Source organism: Petaurus breviceps, unplaced genomic scaffold, assembly GCF_028583685.1.
Source record: "Petaurus breviceps papuanus isolate PSGF00001 unplaced genomic scaffold, PetGlider_PUasm1.0 90633, whole genome shotgun sequence".
Taxonomy (NCBI): Eukaryota; Metazoa; Chordata; class Mammalia; order Diprotodontia; family Petauridae; genus Petaurus; species Petaurus breviceps.
Genome location: NW_027187293.1, coordinates 9,370,202 through 9,377,380, shown reverse-complemented (window position 1 = coordinate 9,377,380; position 7,179 = coordinate 9,370,202).

The window sequence follows — 7,179 nt, the reverse complement described above, 5'->3', positions numbered from 1 at the left end:
TTCTTTCCGTTGAATGTCTGAGTTTAGTCTTATTTTTATTCAGATACCCATTTGCCTTTCTACTTATTGGATTTTATTTTGCATGGGCCTTCTGCGATTTATTGGTCTTTATATCATCTCACTATTTAGGGACCCTATTATTATTCTTGTACTCTAAAATGCTTCTTTAAGATCTCTGAAGACATCAAATAATTGGTTTTAACTTTTAGGGGAAAAATACTCTACAAAGCAAAGAATAGATATTTTGATTAATGAGATAACAATATGAAAGCCTTCTTGAAACATGACCTCACTGTAATTTATGGGCATACACTCTATTGAAGAATGGCTTATTGGTATTATACATTTGCATTAATTCCCTATGTATTTTAGATATCAGATCTTTGTTAGAGATAAATGTGATTAGTACATGCAATAATCTAAAAATTAATTCAAAGTGGTTTTGGAAGGCATATTACACCACTCGTGGAATCTTCTGTTACTTTCAGAAAAGAAGATCAATATCTTTCCTTTCCCTTATGCACAAATTTCATAAGCTCTTGAAAATGAGTGGGGGGAAACTCAACAATCCAATAAAATTTGCTCTGTTGGATTGGTTATTTATATCTTTAAAGTGACACTTGTTAGGAATTCACTTGCTTCTAGAGATGTACAGATGTTCAATATTTGATTGTAAATTGAGATAATGTCTCTTGTTCAATGTTCCTCAGATACTCTGGAATCTGATATGCACTTCAGTTGCTATGCAACTTTCTCTCAGTGTTATTCAGAGCTCAGTGGTGGTTGCTAAACAGCCTGTTCTCTATTTCCTTGTTTTTACTAATGAAACTAAAGTAAATCTGTATCTCTTTAAATATTTCCTTCCATTTCTCTTAACTATAAGACCAGTCCCACCTTTCCCCTTTGCAATATGGGCAATGATCCTAGTCGATAATTTCCCATTATTGATATAACAATTAGCTTCTCAGGGAGAATTTCTTGAACTCTCTATGCTATGCTCCCCTTAGGATATTTTTCTTTCTGACTTATTTTCTCTTTTCATCTGAAGAATTATGTTTGCCTATGGTTTTTGCTGTGATGTTTATTTAATTACCCATTATTCAAAGACCCAAGGTCTCTATGACATATGGATAGTAAATCTACTGTAGACCTTTAGTTTAAAAAAAATGAGTGGGAGAGAGTACAGTAATAATGCTAATAATAGCTAGAAAACAAAGATTAACATGAATGCTGTTTAGACAATTTTAGTGGAATCTGCATTTCCTTTTAATTGCAATAGCCCATTGTTATTAAATCATTAAGGGAGCAAGTTAATTGATTTGTAGGGATAGGAAGGCATCAGATGATACCAATGGTGCTTATAAGGGCATCAGAGGATGCCTGTATCTAGTCTGTAAAAGCAAGGAGAGTAAGAGAATCAAGTGAGGCTTCTTTGAGATAGAGCAGGATAGTATGTTTCATAGGATTACTGATAAAGATCTGGAAGGGACCTTAGAGGCCATTGAGTTCATCTCCCACAGTTAACAGATGAAATAAAAACTGAGGTACAGAGAGGCCAGGTGACTTGCCCAGGGTCATACAACTATGAATTGTCTGGGGTAGGATTTTAACTCGACACTGCCTCCTCTGGTGTGTGATTGTGTGTGTGTGTGTCTAGGACAACAAGGTCTTAGGTACATAATATACCAAATGTCTGGGTCATGACTTAGTGTCACAAAGTTGATGATAGTTACATTCTTGCCAACTTCTGACTCTTCTCTTAGGCACACCTATGGAAGAAAACTTGAGATTTTTGTCTTTCTTTTGTAGTTAGAATGAAGATCCCTATCATTAACATAGCAATGAGAATTGAGTTTGGGTTTTACAGTGTTTAGAGATTAGATCATTAGGCAGAGATTTCCTCAGGTCGATTGAAGGAAGTAGAAAGCTGGTTCCAGAGGCAGGAGTCCCTCCCAAACTAGAAGTTATAGAGAAAATAGGTTTTCAATTCTTGTTCTCTTGGATGATTGCTGGCATTGATACTGGTGGGAATTGGGGGTAGTGGTGATGTCTGGTGATAATGATAGCAAAAAATGGGAATAAAAGAAAGAAAAAAGCGTTCATGAACCATTTAAAAATATGCAGAGAGAACAGAATGAGGTTTGGAAGAGAACACAGGCAAGCAGGGAAATGTTACAATGACAATGTTAAATTTGAAGCTAGTTTTTTTTTAAACAAGCTTAATGTAGTAGAGATTTAGTTTCATATGCAGTCTTCTTTTTCTGTTCTTTGGATGGGGAAATATTCCTGCTTGTTGATTTTATTAAGTTCATAATAATGAACCAGAAATTAAAAAAAAATCTTATGGAGTAACATACTTTTTCTCTCAACTTATTAGAATGCATGAAATTAGCCATGTAAGAGGAGTTTAGTTCCATAGAATATGTTTTGGGGTTACCCAGACAAATTTTAGAGGCACATGTGACTCAGTCCTGAAGGACTTGGTACTTTGGTGTGATGCATCACAGAGAATACCATACTCAAGGGGATGGACTCAATCCCTGACTTGGCTTGTCAAAAGACATGGACCTAGAGGGAATTATTTGGACAGCACAAAGCTGAGGTGAAATGTAAAATTCCTATTTAACAACTATATCAGGTCTTAATATTTTAAATATCAACTTCCTATGAAAATATAACAGTAGTTACAAGCTACTGGACCCTGCTTTGAATCTCTGTCAATGAAAACTTGTGAGTCTTTGTGTCTAGTATTTCTTTTGTATTGAGAAAATAAACTGCTGCCCTCTCCCTGATTCATATTTTACCTTGATTATCTTTCTACTCCTCACTTTTGAGGAGACCCCAAATATGAGTAAAATCTAAGTTTTAAGTAATTTTACCCTGGGCTCAAGGGTAGAGATGAAAGGAGCCAAAGAGTATGAGAAAAAGAGCTTAATTTTTTTTTTTTTAGTTGTTCAAGCTTTCCCAGCACTGAACCAGGTCCTTGTGTATGCCTGGACCTGGAGCTGAGAGGATCCCTTTAACAGAGAGAGAGGAAGAGGCACAGTGCCCTTGTCCATTGGGCCTAACAGTATGTCTTTTTTTAATATTTGATTGCTTTCCCTTATGACAGGGCAGTTAGGGTAGCAAGAGTACTTTTGAGAGTAGAGTACGTGTATCCATTTTGAACTTGGTGAATGGTGCAAAATATTGGTCAGAGGGAAGAAAAAATAAATTAACACAATAACTATCATATATTTATTATATATAATATTTCAAAGGAATAACAAGTTGTATGTAACAGACTTTCAGGTTCATGTGCAATAATGAAAGAGAAAGAAAGGAAGGGAAAAAAGAAAGGAAGGAAGAAAGAAAGAAAGGAAGGGAGAAAGAAAGAAAGGAAGGGAGAAAGAAAGAAAGAAAGAAACAAAGTAAGAAAGAAAGAAAGAAAGAAAGAAAGAAAGAAAGAAAGAAAGAAAGAAAGGAAGGAAGGAAGGAAGGAAGGAAGGAAGGAAGGAAGGAAGGAAGGAAGGAAGGAAGAAAGAAAGAAAGAAAGGAAGGAAGGAAGGAAGGAAGAAAAAGAAAGAAAGAAAGAGAGAGAGAGAAAGAGATAAAGAAAGGGAAAAAGAAAGAAAGAGAGAGAGAGAAAGAAAGAGAGAAGGAGGGAAAGGTAGGCCCTGAAGACAAAGTTTCTCAGTTTCACAATTCTGCTATCGGTAATAGCTGAACAATGGTAGAGAAAATAGCTGAGCTTAAGGGTTGGGGGTAAGATTAATCTAAACCTAGTACACAAGGGAAGATGCTGTTATTTCAGTTGACTACTTGACAATGTCTCCAACACATACCAGGAAGCCCATCTGTGATTTAGCTATGTCTCCAACCATTACAGAATAGCATTTCAGAGCTGAAAGACACCTCAGAGATCTTCTAGGCCAAACCCCCTATTTCCAGATGAGGAAATTGAGGCTGAGAGAAGTGAGATATCTTACTCAACATCATACAATTACTTGGATGGAACTAAACTAGGTATCCTGGAATTGAATCCAATATACCATTTTGTCTCACTCTCCTACTGTGATTTCTATCTCTATATAGACTAGCTGTACTTGTATACATTTTCTAGTGTTAGGTCTTTTTTCCCCCAGAGTCACAATCAGGGGAGATTGACAACAGTTTTACCCTAGGATGTCAAAATAGCAGTGTGTATTCCTTTAGCAGATAGAAACAAGTGACCTTAGCACCTAATTAGCAAGAATAACTAGTTAAAATAGGAAGCTATCAGGGGAGGCTGCTTCTTTCCTCTAGTAGGCATACCTTAAGTAAGCTCTTCCCCAATGTGTCCTGTTTCCTCTCCATAAGAAACGTCCTCTTCAGTACTTGTGGTCTCTCCCACCATGGGAGCAAGAGGAACGGATGTCAGGCAATGGAACCTTGTGTCCTATAGGAGGAAAGCAATAAACATCCATATACTGTTGACTATGAGCCAGGACTGTGTTAAGTGCTTTGTACAAATGTTATCTCATTTGATCTTCTTAGCTATTATTATCCCCATTTTAAAGTTAAGGAAAACTGAGGTAAACAGAGGGTAAGTGACTTGCCCAGGGTCACAAAGTTAAATTGTTTCTGATACCATATATGAACCAGGCTGACTACTCTATTCATTGCACTAACAACCGCTTTTACCACAATTCAAAATCTCTCTCCAAGTTCTCTTCAAACTCATTCCCACTCAAATGACTCTGTGTGTGTGTGTGTGTGTGTGTGTGTGTGTGTGTGTGTATTACTCTGGCACCAACATTGCTAGTTACAGGTTTTTCTCCTCTTTATTGCTAATGGGTAAGATGCTTGAGGTCAGAAAGGGTTGTGTCTCCTCTTTCCTTTGTATCTCCTCAAAGCAATGGGTATAAAACTTTCCTTAATAGGCTAATTTTTACTGATTACAAAGATGCAGTTTAATAGACTTATCTTGTCCACAGGGGATCATTTGTTTTGGTATCTGAAAAGTTCTCAAACTCTAGCTTAAATCTTGTGGCAAAGAAGCCCACTTAAATCACCAATCTACCTCCAAATTCTAACAGAGGATTACCTGGCACAGGGTCACCTTAAGTTTTCAAATTAAATGAAAGCTTACTTTATTTTATTATATCAATGCAGAATCTTTCATGTAAAACTTTTAATGACAAAGTCTTTGAGGGTCATGATAACATGAGGTGAGGGGTAACTATTATTATGCCCATTTTATAGATGAAGGAATTGAGAGGAAACGTCATAGGATCAACCAGCAAGCCAAATCAGTGGCAAAATCATGAATCCAAACCAATTCATTGACTCCCTATTTATCATCTCACTCTTCTCTTGCCAAATTAGCAAGGTCCATATATGGAATACAGCAGTCTCTTTCTTCTCTCCAACTAAACAAAGGCCTAGGGAAGCTCAAAACTTTTGAGTTACTTTATGAAAGTATGGTGGCCAAAGGCCCCATTTCCTTCCAGTGTCTGAATATCAACTAGCTACCAATTCTCCAGGGATTGTCCCCTGAACATGAATCTGTACCAGTCTGACTAGAACTTTGACCTATATCCTAGGTCCAAGATCCCAACCCCCTGGCTCCAATACCTGATTTTGCTCAACCCAGAAAAGAACACTATAAAAACCCACTCAGCTTTACTGGTTTTAGAGCCCCATTCCTTCTGGGGACCCAGCAGGATGCCTTATTCCACCCAGGATCCCATCAGATCTGACCTGCTTTCATCTTCCCTCCCTGTCCTTCTTTACTGTAAATATGTCCCCTTAATAAAGCTGCCTTGCTTTACTGTATTGTGGTGTGCTCCATTTTATCTTGTATGAACTAGATCTTGAACCTTGCAATGACTAAACTTGTATTGAGACTGTAAGTAGACCTTCAATTTAAAAATAAATATGACATCACAAAATCATTGGTTTATAATCAATGTCAGGTTCTGACCCTGTTTTTCTAGTGGGGAAGGAGCACAGATGATTTGCCCTCCATTTTTGAGAAGACAAGGGAAGAGAAGAGTGGGCTAATAACTTTCCTGGGTAGGAGGCTTTGGAGCCAGGTAGGGGAATTGTCAGACTCTTGTGTTGTTTGGCTGTTATGCCAATGTTCATACTTTTGTGACAGGAAAAGGCTACAGGGGATATTCTCTTTTGGATTACAGCAGTAATAGCAACTTGTCCAGGAGCCTCTTCAAAATAGACTAAATAACATCTTTGGCATGTGTGAATTTCAGTATAGATCAAAATGTGGATACAAGTGGAGCCTATGAGCAAGCATGACAGTCTGCCTCAGAGGGCAATTGGGTACTTGACTGGAAGAATAACACGTTTTTCACGGTCACCAAGCGGGGGAGGAGGGAGAAATGGAGTAGCATGATAGATATTTTATCTGGTGTGCCTTGTTTACTTAGGCCATCCACCCTGACAAAGGGCTTTTCTTTTTTTCAGGTTTTCAGATACTCAAATGCTAAAATACTTTGACATCAGTTAAATGTATATTTATGTGGGTTGACCAGTTATTGGAATCTCTCTTCAGGATTACCCAATACCTTGCTGTTTCCCTTTCTTTTCATGGGTCCAAACATCCAAACATTTAACTGGATGTCAGTCTCAGCCACTTACTTGCCAACTCATTTATTATTTACCATAAGAAAAGAAACCTCTCCTCTTCAAAACCAGCCAGAGATGCATAAGATAATATTTTAAGGGTAAGCAGACATGATCACCAGTTGTTCACTGTGTTACAATGTTCCCCGAAAAAGTCAATCAGATAAATTATTTGACACCCACGGAATTTTTAAAGAAACATTCTTATCTTGCAATTTCTCTCATTAAGTAGAATTTATTGCTGGTGCTGGACTGATAGCTCAGGAAATGATATTGTTCACTTTCATCCAATGGCTGAGCCTGAAATAATGGCTTGAAATAAGATCTGGTTCATTTGCAAAGGATCTTTCAGCCAAAGAATACTAAGCTCAAGGTTGTCTCAGAATGTGTGTTTAAGCTACATGCCAATTTGCTAAGTGAAAGCAGTCTTGGAGCTTAGCAAGATTAGAATATGCTCTCTGAGTTGAGAGCAGTGCTGCTTAATGAAAACACTTAATCCTCTTTTTTAATTTTTAAAGTACTTCCCACCACCAATAATCTAACAATGCTGCTTCCATACTAATGAGATGTTGTGAG